This window comes from Topomyia yanbarensis, chromosome 2 (genome assembly GCF_030247195.1).
Source record: "Topomyia yanbarensis strain Yona2022 chromosome 2, ASM3024719v1, whole genome shotgun sequence".
NCBI classification, from domain to species: Eukaryota; Metazoa; Arthropoda; class Insecta; order Diptera; family Culicidae; genus Topomyia; species Topomyia yanbarensis.
In genome coordinates, this window is record NC_080671.1 from 386,552,582 (window position 1) to 386,567,618 (window position 15,037).

Consider the following 15,037-nt stretch of genomic DNA (forward strand, 5'->3'; position numbering starts at 1 on the left):
CTATGCTCGACTTCGCTGCAGTTAGATTGCATGTGGAAGGTGATCCCTGATCCCCACGGTAGCGACCATTTGCCTATCGTGATTTCAATTGCTAACGGTTCAAGACCATCGGAAACAATCAATGTATCGTATGACCTCACACGGAACATTGATTGGAAGAGTTACGCGACCGCGATATCCGTTAAAATCGAATCCACTCAAGAACTTCCTCCGGAGGAAGAGTACAGGTTTTTGGCTGGCTTGATTCTCGACAGTGCGAATCAAGCTCAGACTAAACCAGTACCCAGCGCGAATACCCATGGACGGTCTCCCACACTGTGGTGGGATAAAGAGTGCTCAGAGCTGTACGCGGAGAAGTCCACTGCATATAAGGCCTTCCGGGAAGACGGGTTACCCGCTAGCTATTAACAGTACGCGTCGCTAGATAGGCGAATGAAGAGTTTAATGAAAGCCAAAAAACGCAGTTATTGGCGCCGGTTCGTCGACGGGTTAACGAGAGAAACAGCGATGAGCACTCTTTGGGGTACGGCTCGGCGTATGCGTAACCGTAATAGTATTAACGAGAACGTGGAATATTCAAACCGTTGGATATTCGCTTTCGCCAAGAAGATCTGTCCGGACTCTGTCCCGGTACAGAAAACGTGCCGCGCCGCGTCTCCTCCCGATACCGCGAACGAAACACCGTTTTCGATGGTGGAGTTTTCACTTGCTCTCTTATCATGCAACAATAACGCCCCAGGGTTAGACAGAATCAAATTCAACTTGCTGAAGAATCTGCCTGACACTGCAAAAAGGCGCTTGCTGAACTTATTTAACAAGTTTCTTGAGGGTAACATTGTCCCTCATGACTGGAGGCAAGTGAAGGTCATCGCCATTCAAAAACCAGGAAAACCAGCCTCCGACCACAACTCGTATCGGCCGATTGCAATGCTGTCCTGTATTCGGAAGTTGTTCGAGAAAATGATCTTGTTTCGCCTCGACAATTGGGTTGAAGCAAATGGCTTACTGTCAGATACACAATTTGGCTTCCGCAAAGGCAAAGGGACGAACGATTGCCTTGCGTTGCTTTCTACAGAAATCCAAATGGCCTATGCTAACAAAGAGCAGATGGCATCAGTCTTCTTGGATATTAAGGGGGCTTTTGACTCAGTTTCTATCAACATTCTGTCAGAGAAGCTGCACCAGCATGGTCTTTCGCCAATTTTAAATAACTTTTTGCTAAACCTGTTGTCTGAAAAGCACATGCACTTTTCGCATGGCGATTTAACAACATCGCGATTTAGCTACATGGGTCTTCCCCAGGGCTCATGTCTAAGTCCCCTGCTCTACAATTTCTACGTGAATGACATTGACGATTGTCTTGCCAATTCATGCATGCTAAGGCAACTTGCAGACGACGGGGTGGTCTCTGTTACAGGGCCCAAAGCTGCCGACTTGCAAGGACCATTACAAAATACCTTGGACAATTTGTCTGCTTGGGCTCTTCAGCTGGGTATTGAGTTCTCCACGGAGAAAACTGAGTTGGTTGTTTTTTCTAGGAAGCGTGAGCCGGCGCAACTCCAGCTTTTATTAATGGGTGCAACGATCAACCAGGTTTTCACATTTAAATATCTCGGGGTCTGGTTCGACTCTAAAGGTACCTGGGGATGTCACATTAGGTATCTGAAACAGAAATGCCAACAAAGGATCAATTTTCTCCGAACAATAACTGGAACATGGTGGGGTGCTCACCCAGGAGACCTGATCAGGTTATACCAAACAACGATATTGTCGGTGATGGAGTACGGGTGTTTCTGTTTCCGCTCCGCTGCGAACATACACTTCATCAAACTGGAGAGAATCCAGTATCGTTGCTTGCGCATTGCCTTGGGTTGCATGCACTCGACCCATACGATGAGTCTCGAAGTGCTGGCGGGCGTTCTTCCGCTAAAAAATCGATTTTGGGAACTCTCATATCGATTGCTCATCCGATGCGACATTCTGAACCCGTTGGTGATTGAAAACTTCGAGAGGCTCGTCGAGCTTAATTCTCAAACCCGATTTATGGCCTTGTACTTCGACTACATGGCACAGAGCATTAATCCTTCTTCATATACTCCCAGCCGTGTTCGTTTCCTAGATACTTCTGATTCTACTGTATTCTTCGACACATCCATGAAGGAAGAGATTCGTGGAATCCCGGACCATATACGCCCGCAAGTGATCCCCAATATATTTTATAATAAATTCCGAGAAGTCGACTGTGACAAAATGTTCTACACTGACGGATCAAATCTCGATGGGTCCACTGGCTTCGGTATCTTCAACAATACTATCACCGCTTCATTCAAGCTCAATGATCCCGCTTCAGTTTACGTCGCAGAGTTAGCTGCAATTCAGTACACCCTTGGGATCATCGACACTCTGCCCACAGATCACTACTTCATCATTTCGGACAGCCTCAGCTCCATCGAGGCTCTTCGTGCGATGAAGCCCAAAAAGTAATTCCCATATTTCCTGGGGAAGATACGGGAGTCCTTGTGTACGTTATCTGAAAAATCTTATCAAATTACCTTTGTTTGGGTCCCCTCTCATTGTTCTATCCCGGGCAATGAAAAGGCCGACTCATTAGCAAAGGTGGGCGCATTAAATGGTGACATATACGAAAGACCAATCTGCTTCAACGAATTTTTTAGTATTTGTCGTCAGAGGACACTCAACAGTTGGCAAACCTCGTGGAGCAATGGTGAACTTGGACGATGGCTACATTCCATTATCCCAAAGGTATCAACGAAGCCTTGGTACAGGGGGATGGATGTGGGTCGGGATTTTATTCGTGTAATGTCCCGACTTATGTCCAACCACTACACCTTGGATGCGCATCTGCGGCGTATTGGGCTTGCGGAGAGTAGTCTGTGCGCTTGTGACGAGGGCTATCACGACATCGAGCACGTTGTCTGGGTATGCGCCGGGTACTTGGACGCCAGGTCTCAGTTAAAGGATTCCCTTCGGGCCCGAGGTAGACCACCCAATGTCCCAGTCCGAGATATACTGGCAAATCGTGATTTCCCCTATATGTCCCTTATTTATACTTTCATAAAAACGACAAATATCCCAATTTAGCCCCTCTCTTTTTATTTCTCGTTTTAGAAGCTTTCTCTTGCCTTGTGGGACCGATCAGCTCCAGACTGCAACTATGTAACCGCCGTCGCACTTACCACTACGGAAACTGAAGCGAGAGCGACTCAAGGTCCGATGACTTTTGAAGGATTCCCCGCGGGTCCGAAGAATACCATCCGCCAATCCGACCTACTAGACTGAGGCGGTAATCTTTCGCTGATCTCCCGTTCGAGCGAAAGTTGCAAGTTTTGCTCTTCTCTCCCGGTCACCATCTACGCTTTCTCTCCCCTGTCCTTGATACAACTGCTTCTACAGCCCCCCTCTGAATATCTTGACCAAGCATAAGTCTCCGCTAAAAAAGTTCAAATTTGTATTCTGTATTCCTAGTTTTAAGATAGTTGTAATTTTACCTCTTTGTTAAAACTATTGTCCCCCATCTTGTAAATAGAATTGTATCCCTAGTCTTAAAACACCTGTGAATTTTCTCATAAATATTTGTTCCCCCTTTTGTGTACCAAACTATATTGTTAGTTTTAAGATAACTGTAAATATTTCCTAAAAATTATTACTATTGAATTCCTTGTTTTAAAATTTTTTCATAAAAAAAATCTTTCGCCCCCTCTCTTGTATATAGAATCTTATTTCTAGTCTTAAGATAGCTGTAAAATTTTTCTTTTTTAAAAAAATATTTCAACATTGTAACCTCCTAGTTTTAAAATATACAAAATGTAAAAACAAAAGAATTTGGCACCGCCAAGCTAACGCATTTGTGCCTATCAAATAAACGAAATGAATAAAAAAAAAAAGGTGCATGAAACGTCGAGATTTGATGCAAACTCGAAAAAAAAATTGACGACAATTCACTTTTTTGGATTTTGGCACATTTTTGCCTTTCTCATATAGAAAGGTTATGCAATCACTCTAAAAACGTCAACCTAATCCCGGGCCAAATTTTTTTTTTCGACTCGCATAAGGTTTCTGGATTTTAACAGGGGCGTAGTTGATGGTTTACGGAGAGGGGCTACATCCCCCCTCTACTGTTCACTCCCCTCCTTTAAAAATCTCCTTAAATCACCCCTCAGACCACCACCTCATCCAGCCCTCATACCCCTCCCTTTCAACCCCATCATCTTTAAACCACCACTATATTACAAAGCATACCAATTTAAGCTGGGGAGTCGTTCGTTCATGGGACTTTCGCCCTCCTCACATACCCATCCCCGCATGACAAAATGAGTTTGCAAGCAGATAACATTGATCTAATGCTGATTAGGCAAATGGAGTATGATATTTTTTTGTTTCAAGTGTTTCACCGTCGACACGTAGCTCATCAATTTCGTGGCTGGCATGCCATTGTCTATAAGTGCAAAGTGTACTAAGAATGTAATGGACATTTCCACAATTATGTTGAACATAAAAAGCCTCCGTGCCATAGTTTAGAGAAATGAGAAAGGCACAATTGCACCGCTAGGTGGATTAAAACAGGTTTTTTTATTTTAACGACATTAAATTAGGTAGAGATTATTAAGTAGGAAAGTTATAAAAATTTAAGTCATGAAAAGAATTGGAATGTACAGATAGGAAAGCTGTCGGTTCTCATGGGACAACTCTGCTGTTACCGTGAGACATGTTGGTAACTCAAAGTTTCGCAATTCGTAGTAACTCTGTCTAGCTAACCTCCTACCAGCAGAAGATAAAAGTTAGTTTAGTCCGGAAGATTTTAAGCCTGTTCCTAATGACCCTATCACTTCTAAGTTTCCGATATTGTAAATCCTTGCTCTCACTTTAGTACTGTAGCTCTAAATTTCTATCACTTTCCCTACTAAGTAATCGTTAAAAGGAATAAAGAAAATGTGCAAGAACTCATTATACGAATGAGAAATATGAAAATAGATTTTTGGGGCGCATCTTTGAAAAAAGCGGCTTTATTCAGTTTATATTTTTATGGTAATTTGCTATATTTTTATTTGAATTTCATTTACAGAAAAAAATATTGCTTCTGAAACTTCTGAAAAGATGCCAGTGAATACTTTAGGAAACTGAAAAAAATATTTTATAAACATAGTTAGTATTGAATCCCAAAAAATATATTTCATGAAAAGCATGAGATATATTCATCCTTTGGGACAAAAAGTTTCGAGTAACGACCAACAAGAGATTGCCCAATCACAACGTAACAGCAAGTTCATAAAGTGATCTATGCAACAGTCGTAACAGTGCAACATGACTATTAGATTACACACAGATAATTGGTTCGATGAGGAGTGCAAACGAGCAATAGATGAGAAAAATCAGATTGTGATCTTATTCCTCGCACTGGCTATATGTTGGAACAATGTAGTGAGCTCAGAAAAAGAACAAGACAGGGGCTGAAAATGACAATCAAGACAGGAGTTGTATAAGGATTGAGAATTATGGACTAACATGTTAGAATCAGTGTAAAATGACATTCACGAGTTGAAAAACGGCACGAATGGTTGGATGACCTCATATGACTTATCTACAGGCTCGACTGTGATAATTATCGGGACATAACGCGCCTCAATGTAGCTCTTTTAAGCTACTTTTCCGTGTTCTGTTTAGCAAACAACGCCCATTGACTGAATATTTTGTCAGTGATTACCACAGCGTGCTACGAGAAGACAAACGACGGACCATTGCCTGATGACAATACTACTTGCGGGCTTTTCAGATTAAAAGATAAATTGAAGTATGGAGATGTACTCGAAAATACGATACGATACAGCGTACGAAAAAAAACGAAACCACAATCACATGCTTCTTGGCTTCATGAAAGAGTTCGGAAATGGCATCGATTACAGTTCAGTCGAAGATGACTAAATATAAATTCTTCCAAACTACTACTAAATATTTACTACTAAATACTAAGATGAAGAAAATAAAATGGAAAGTGGCCCTGGTGCATGAACAACGAGTTGTACGGATTACATACGCATGCTTACGTTGGAAGATTTATTAATTTTTTTCATACAGAAAAACGATTTTATATTATCTACTTGATTCTCAGAAGTTTTTCAAAAGTTTTTGTTTGTCTTCATTTTTCTTATAAATAAATTCTCCCGTCTGCTGAACACATTCGTGGAACATTGTAAGTTTGTGAAAATTCGCTGAGAAAAGTTATTAACTAAAGAAACAGCATGACTTCAAAACAAGTGGATTTTATTTTAAATCATAGCAACCCTGTTTGAATAGCTGCATCTGCCATACGCGAGCGGTGGGGGTAAGTCTAGTTTACACTTGTATTAGGGGCCATGCATAAATGATGTAGCATTTTAGGGGTTAGGGGGGCTATACCGAATTTGTGACGAAGTGTGACGTGGAGAGGGTAGGGTCAGAAGTTGTGCGACGTAGCATAAAGTTTAAATTTTTTTAGGGCATCAAAACCCACTGATTAGAGACAACGATATAATGTTCCTCCACTTGCAAGAGAAATAAATTTAAATTCACACAATCTACTTTTCACGCGTTTTTTGATGCGCTATATTTTGCGATTCCTGGAATTGCAAGCTCGCAAAAAAGCGAAACATTTTGTATGCGGATTCAACTAGCTACATTAGTTAGCTTATGTTGCTAACTAGTAGACTTAGTTTGGTAGCTGAATAAAATTTTCTCTTCGGATTCGACCAAACAAAATTTAGTAATTTAGATGAACGTATGCTTCTTAGAATCTTGGCAGCTGCATGCTTTTAAACTGAGAGAACTTCTCTTCATGCTGCATGAAAAAACAAAACTATCAACACCATATTTGTCATGAAGTGGGCTTATTTTTATGCAATTTGCTGTAATAATGAAAATATTGATAAAAGTCGTCAAACATGTTGTAAGGCCCCTTAGGATGGAGCTATTCAAACAGGGCTGCTATGATTAATAATAAAATCCACTTGTTTTGAAGTCATGCTGTTTCTTTAGTTAATTACTTTTCTCAGAGAATTTTCATGAACTTACAATGTTTCACGAATATGTTCAGTAGCAGAATATCTTTAGAAATATATAGTGTTCTGATTAATTGATTGATGAGGTGATTTTTTTAAGAATTTATTTTCAATGAAAAACAATTTTCCATATAAACTTCCTTATAAACTTTGATTTTTTTGGAGTGTCCGTAGACACAACCGATATGTACCAAAAATTTGCACAATTACTAGGGGCCATAAAAGGAATCAGTAGAGCCTGGTGGAGCTAAAAGTCAAAAATGGAACCAATCTATTGACCCACCATAGACGGTTCCGGAAGTGCCCGGGAAAAGCGGCCATTTTTCAAAATTAACAAACTCACATCAGTTTCTCGGAAATGGTTGGGCCGATTTTCACAAACTTAGTCCCAAATGATAGCTATATCATTCCCCCAGATGTCTATAAAATTTTGTACGCTTCGTAGCTTATATGGTTCCGGAAATATAGACTGAACCGTCCGGTCACATATGAAGATCCCATAACTCAAAACTTTTTTTCAAAGGGGGGACCCCATGAAATTTCAGAAATCGAATTCGTATTTTTGATGCCAAACACCTTTAAAATGCATGAAACGTCGAGATTTTATGTTATCTCAAGCAAATTTTTTTTTTTGTGGAAATCGACTTTTTGGGACTGATTTCGCACCTTTTGCCTTTCTCATATACTCCCAGGTTTTTTACGCGGGAGATACGTACCGCGTAAAAAACGCGTAAAAAACGCATAAATTGTAAAATCCGCGTAAAAAAAACCGCGTTAATTGGAAAATCCCCGTAAAAAAAACCGCGCAAAAAACGCGTAAAAAACCTGAGTGTAAAGAAAGACTATGCAATCACGCCAAAAATCGGTTTTCCAACCGAGGCCTGGTGGTCCAAGTGTCATATTCCATTCGATTCAGTTCGTCAAGATCGCAAAATGCCTGTGTGTGTATGCCTGTGTCTATATATGTGTGTGTCAAATAATGTCACTCAATTTTCTCAGAGATGACAACCGATCTGCACAAAATCAGTTTCAAATGAACGGTATAACGCTCCCATAAGACACTATTGAATTTTTAGTTGATCAGACCTCCGGTTCCAGAGTTACGGGTTGAAGACTGTGGTCCCACAGCAAATTCCCATAGAAACTGGTAACCCTATGATGTCCGAATGATGTAATACATACTCAAATACGTTCAGCATTACTTGGATTTGCTGGTCCAGATCAATAAAGACCAGTTAAAGTAGTTTTGACCGCATTGATCACCTATGACGGATCTTGATACCCTCTCTCGCCAAGTTCCCGAGCTAATGTCACACCTATTTTCTAGCAAACTCTTAACCGATGTTTACAAACTTGATTTCAAATGAAAGATATAAAACTCCCGTTGGCTGCTATTGAATAACGTTCAGTTCTGACGTTTGGTTCCGGAGTTACAGGTTGGTTATTGCGGTCACATAGGAATTTCTCCTATAAACCGGTACAATCGTAATACCTCATAGGTTTAAAATCTATTGAAATGAACATCAAATTACTTCGATTTGCAGGCCTGGATCACTGATGGCAAATCATCATGATCGATGATTCCGGAAGTCCCGGGGTTCCGGGCAAATTCCAGATCTGAAGCCACTTCGGTGATGACTGAACCACATTTCACTAACCTAGTCTTCAGGTCTTTGACGTCAGGCATTGAAATTATCGCTTGTCAAGTTATAATCAAAGGTAAAGACATTTCTCCTAGAGCCTCGGTAGGGCACCGAACGCTTTGTAATATCACGGAATCCTTACCGTCACCGCGGCTAGTTCTAGGAGACTAACTCGCACGGTACGGTATGGAGCTGTCTTCATGATGATACTTGATCAACATTAATACAAGATCTTTGGGACAAGTTTGTTTGATATCTCGCTATTAGTCTGCGATGCCTCTACCGATCAAGCCGTGAAATACGTTCTCGAGACCTGTTCACATGTACAGTGCAACGCGAAGTATTATGGGTACATGCATAATGCAATTAAAAGGTTTCTACCTGAGACGCGCTTCTCGATCCGGGAGTCCCATGGCGTCCAGAACGCCGCTTCGTCCAATGAACAGTAGTTTTTTTTTCGCAAAAGCATGAGAATAACGGTAAAGCGTACAGCAATGATGTCTTCTGGGATGTTTGAAGATGATTTAAGACCTTTATTTTGACGATATAGTCATAGTGATTGATCCTTGAAGTGAGATTTTTTTTCAAAAAAATGAAAAGCAAGATATAGTGTTTGTAAATGTCAAAGAAGTGTCAGTAAAAATATTCTTGCGAACATTTTTACTGAGAACCAAAAATCTATTTATTGTACTTCGAAGTTATTGACCGTTGTTTGTGAACGACCCCTTAAAAGCATTTATTCAACTTAACTTCTTAAATACCAAAGATAGAGCTTCAGTATGTTCAAAAAAGTTGTTTGTCTTATCAAGATACATCTTCTCTGAAGAGATCATCGGTCAATCTCTTGCGACTTAGAAGTTATTGGGTAATTTTTGGAAAATTGGTTAAAGTTTTAAAAGCAATAACTTTTGAACGGGCAAAAAACGGAAAGCCAGCATTAATTGCAATTAGAAATGCTACATCAACACTATGAAATGTCACTTGTCTTTCGTTGTCTCAAGTAAAGTTTAAAATGACAATTAAAACATAGTAACATAGTTAAAAATGAATTGAAAAAACTGATAAATCTTGCGAGTTTTTGATGAGTAGTCCGAAAACACTATTGGCGTAAACTCAGCCGTTTTCCCGTTAACAGTCAATAGTCATTTTAAACACTTTATTTTTCAAAAAAAAGTCAAATTACTTTGAAAATATACGAGATAAGCCATTGTTGTACCATAGAAAGTTATACATTTTGACAATTTAAAGCTTTTTACTGAATATTTCGAACTTGTCAGAATGATATTTCAAAAATATATTATTGATTTGGCTTTAAATGGATCATCCACAAACAAGCAGTCATAATATCGAAGATATTGAAGATAAACACTTAGTGTCTTCAGCAAAGTTATTGGCAATGACTTGCTCTACAACTTTGCCGAAGACTTAATTTTGATAAAGTTGGTAAATATAGCTCACTTTTAGGGAGATTAACCATTAAAATAACAACACCATATGAATGTGCTTATAGTGCCAGCCAAACTCTCCGAAGACGCATTGATCCAAATTTAACGATTTAGACGTAATTAATTGATCGCACGATTGTGGTGAAAAAAACCACTGTGCAGTGGCCTGTAGAAACTCTTTTGATGCGCAAATCGAAAAAACCCGTTTAACACAATATAGTAGACAATTATACCTTTCATAATGCAAAAACAAGGTTATTTTCGGAAATTTTAAATGGGAACCTCCCCTAAGAGTGTTAACAAATATGATTGAGAAAAAAACAACAATCTGTTAGCTGAGTTTACTTATTCTAGCTAATCGATTTAGGAAATACAGCTAAAAATATATGTGAACGAGAGTATTACCGTGTGTATTTTCCAAAAGCTATTGATCAAGATACATATTCTCCATGTTTCGTATTTACATTATTTCTATTATTCTCTAGTTAATCGATGCGAGGCCATGTTAATATTTGTTGCCCTGTGAATTATTCAACAACCGAAACAAAACCGATATTTGAAGCTGATGTCGAAACTGCCCACTAGCTTTATTTTGCTGCATATTAGGAGTTTAGAACGTCTAAATGCAGCTCTATAAACTATAAACATACCGGTAAATCCCAATAGTGCTGCAGAAAAATCCAACAAACAATACATACGCCAAACCATGTTCACCACTGTACAACTAGGTCACAAATACAATTTGTTTCTAGATTCCACCTGAGACACATTTCGGCCATCTGTTGTTAAGAATTAATATCATCAGTGCCAGGGTCGACGGAAAAGGTCAACCTATATCGAGAAGGCCGTAAACAATTAAACTGGCAACCTAAAGCGATAACAACTTCGATAAACACATAGCAAATAAATTGCTGATTAAAGATTCCTTCGAAACCAAGTGTAAACTTTTCACATTTTTCCTAAAATACCTTGTCCTACCCTTACGTTCCCAAAGCCGGAAGCAATCTGCTCCCCTGAAAGCGGTCCTAGATCAGACCGTAGTCCCCAACCCTCGTTTGTCGAAAGTAATAAGATAACCATAAACGAACTTCCCCATACCGGTTAAACTTTTCCTAAAACAATAACCGAAACACCAATAAACGGTGCTCTCATTTTGTTTTTATTGCCCTTTTACCTTTTCGGCTGCTAGTCTGGATCGGTGGGCGCCCGCCGCCAACAAGTTGAGCTTTTCCTCTAATTTAATCTATACCGGTTTCGTAGGCTTTCCTCCTTTGGAACAAATTTCGCCAGCTGTGCCAAGCTCCCCTGAGCTGCCTTAAACCGTGGGTGGGTCCAAATAAGTAATTAACTAGCAAAACTTATTCGCGTGACGCATTTCAAGAAGAAAACTATTTCAGCACCAGGTGAAAGTAATACAACTATCAACGCCTTTGTCTTCCCCATTGACAACAGCTGTCTATTCTCAGGTCTCGTTTGGCAACTTTTTCCGCTTTTCTAATTAATTTAATGTAAGATGTATTCTTCCATCAACTTTTTGTTCCACTTCAACTCAATTGCAAAGTACACTTCAACAGAATACCTTATTTGCATAATTTTCTGCTGCTTTACACGCGAAAAGTCCAGCCACTGATTCTTACACTTCGCACTCGAACTTACTTCTTGCTGCACCATTGAAAAATTGCACACACACACACACACCGACAAGCTTCCACTTTTCTCCGAGGAAGTTTCTTCTTCACTTTTCGTAACTTTCGGAAAGTATTAAATCTTCTAGTGGACACTACGGGAAAACTTGCGCGCCAGTTTTCCGCTTCAAAACATTTTCATGTTTCCGCAACTTCAGCCTTCCGGTTTGTATCCTGCCCTGGCCAGTGGCGAGTCAGATTCGTTTTTTCGTCGTCTACTGCTCTTACTCTGCAACTGACAGCTACAGCACTGTCATTGTGTGGTAGCATAACAGGATCGCCTTCTTCAATCCTCGGATAGCAAGCGTTGAGAAAACTGCTACACTCTTCCCGGATCAAGCATTTGTAATTAATTATGATCCAACACTTTAGCGAGTCTGTTTTGATTCTGCTCTCGGCTGCTGCTGCTGCTTGCCGGTCGGATCTGGTGGGCTCCCCTGTGGGTGGGATGGTCAAGACACCGGAGACCACCGTCCAATGGCGACGATGATGGCTCGCCGGCGGGCTGCAAGAATAGGAAAGCGGAGATAGAAAATGGATTGAATTGAGAAAAAAAAATCTGTGGAAAACATTTTTAATTAAACAAAATTAAACTTTCGTTCGTGTGTCAAGTGGGCACATTGGGTGGAAGTAAGTGTCAACTTTCGCCCGGCGGGATTACAATACAGGCATTGTTGGGAAGTTATTGGATGATTTTTGTGCGGGTGTCGTCGGTGGTCACAGAACAGTGAGGCGACGGTAAGTGTAAATTGAGCGATAATCGTCCATTCCGAAAGCGCTCAAAATGATTGTAGATTAGTATCAATATTTTAGAGAATAAACTGCTATCACAAAGCAGTAAATACAGAGAACATAAGTCATGTTCAAACAAATGCATTTAAAATACTTGTGTAAACATTGCACAACTAGAGGTATTATTATTTCGGCAATTTTGGAATCTCTATGTGATTAGATGAAAGTTCAGTCAAACTCATCCACTAAACAAAAAGGCGACAGTATCGCAGCAGGTGGTAATATCCCAACTACATATATTTAAATAGACCGTTATTTTTTACACAACTTAAACTCTAGAGATGAACGTCTGTTCTCTGTGCTATAGCTGCAAACGAACAGCGGTTTTTTGTGACTATTTTTTTACATCCTTAACTGAATTCCGGTTTGTTACCACCATGCAGTCATAGACGCTACCAAAACTCCAGCACGTAACACCAATAAAACCTTTTTCGTTACCTATTATTCTTTACACCGTGCACCATACAACAATGATGGCGTCGAAAAAATACATACACGTACGAAATGTTTCAATTAACAATCGCTCGGCATCCGATGAAGGCGAAGCAATTAAACAACTTTTTGAGCGAACTCAAGTTCGTTCAAGTTGACGTTGCATGTGTCGCCAAACAGATTTCCTGTTTTATATTCGCATAAAAACTTGAACATTAATTAGTAATAACAACTGCTGCAGACAACAAAGTATTCGGCAAAGTATACCATTCGGAAACTGCATTTTGATTACAGACTCCCAGTGGCGCGAATATCCCGAAAAGAGGAAATCCATTAATCCTGATGCAGTCAGCAACATAACGATATGGGGGAGCGAGTAGAGAACATGAATAACAGAAAACTCGACAATTCTCGACAAACATATGATTACGGCCTAAAAGCCAACTGTCAAAATCCACTTTGAATGGAAATTCCAGACAAACCGTTACTAGTTGAACACAGTTCACAACAGTTTATGAAAGACAAAACTTTTCTCTTTCGTTTACTACCAACATCTGTGATTGGCGTGTAACGGTTTGTCCGGAATTTTCATTCAAAGTGGATGTTAACAGTTGGCTTTTAGGCCGTAATCATATGTTTCTCGAGAATTGTTGGCAGCGAGCGGAAACAGAACCAGGAATTCAAAATAAATCACATTTGAACAAAGTCCACTTCATCTGTCAGACTTCTGTTTGTGTTTCTATATGGCTTATATGTTGCGTTGCAAGCGATCAACAGAATTGAATGTCTGTTGCTGGTGTTGCTGTTTTTTCATGGTAAACCATGGACAAAAAAATCGGTTCCTGTTTTGTCGATTTGGATGTTGTATCCAAGACAGTACGGTAAAACGTCATTTTCAAACAAAAACGAAGAAAGTGAAACTGCGAATCATTCACTGCAAGCATACCGCCAGTATATCAGTTGACTTCTGCTGCCATCTTCATCTGAGTCATTCGGAGTTCACTGTCTATTGGCTCTCAAATATGAGACTTATCCGATCGACGCGCTAACTAGATTTCATTATTGGTACCATTCAAATGATGACGAAAGTATTTTCTTGCATTGATGATATAGGATAAAAGAAATTATAACTACTAGAGGGAGCAAAGCGCTACTGTCTCCATGCATTCACGGACTGAAACATGGGGTCTCGCTCTAACATATTGTATCCCATTACTTTGACAAGTGTATACTCGGGACAATATGTGTCAAACTAATGGGCCTAGCATATGTAAGAGCGAGATGATAAATTTTCAGTGTTAACAGCGACATGCGACCTCTAGCAGTTATAATCTCTTATTATAGGATGGTTGTTCTATTTGAATTGTTTTAGGGTAAACATTACATAGGTTTACAACAAATTTAATTACAGGTGATAAGCAAACACTCGTTTTTTTCGTTTGATACCATCACATTCAGTCTAACTCGATATTTTATTGCGAATTTTCGAGACCCGGAATTGCTTTTGTACTTTTGAGGTTAGGTTGGTTATTTTGGATACGGAAAATGTTCTCCCAAAATTTGTATTTATCAGTGGATAATCTCAATTGTCAACACCTGCGTTCTTTAATCCAGTGATTTTTGCCCACTATCGTGTTTTCTATCCAGATTTCAATCTCTGAATTTCATTCTAGTATAAACTGAATAAACTTAAAGTTACCATCTATTTTCAGAGGTAGGAAACACATTTTCTTCATCAAAACTACATCTAATTAGAAGAAAAAATATTTAATTATACTATTCATTGAGTTTATAAGATTCAAAATTTACTTTTCGATGCGTTTTGACAGATGAAAATAAAAACATCATCATTGCACACTCATGACATCAGCGTTAGATAGCGAATTGAAAATCAAGATGGTTGCTTCTGTTTACAACAAAACAGTAAATACCATCATCAATTTGAGTGTCATATATAATATAGTGGTCAAAAGATAACGGAAAATGAT

At 39.4% G+C, this 15,037-nt stretch overlaps 1 protein-coding gene across 1 annotated transcript in view; it reads right to left on the reverse strand.

The window, feature by feature from the left end:
- The window catches only part of LOC131684726 (FMRFamide receptor), a 371,455-nt gene that overhangs the window by 334,378 nt on the left and 22,040 nt on the right, over nt 1-15,037 (reverse strand). The window contains exon 2 of the mRNA XM_058967845.1: nt 11,315-12,330. The gene's annotated coding sequence lies outside the window, so the exon portion shown is untranslated. The remainder of the gene's footprint in view (nt 1-11,314; nt 12,331-15,037) is intronic.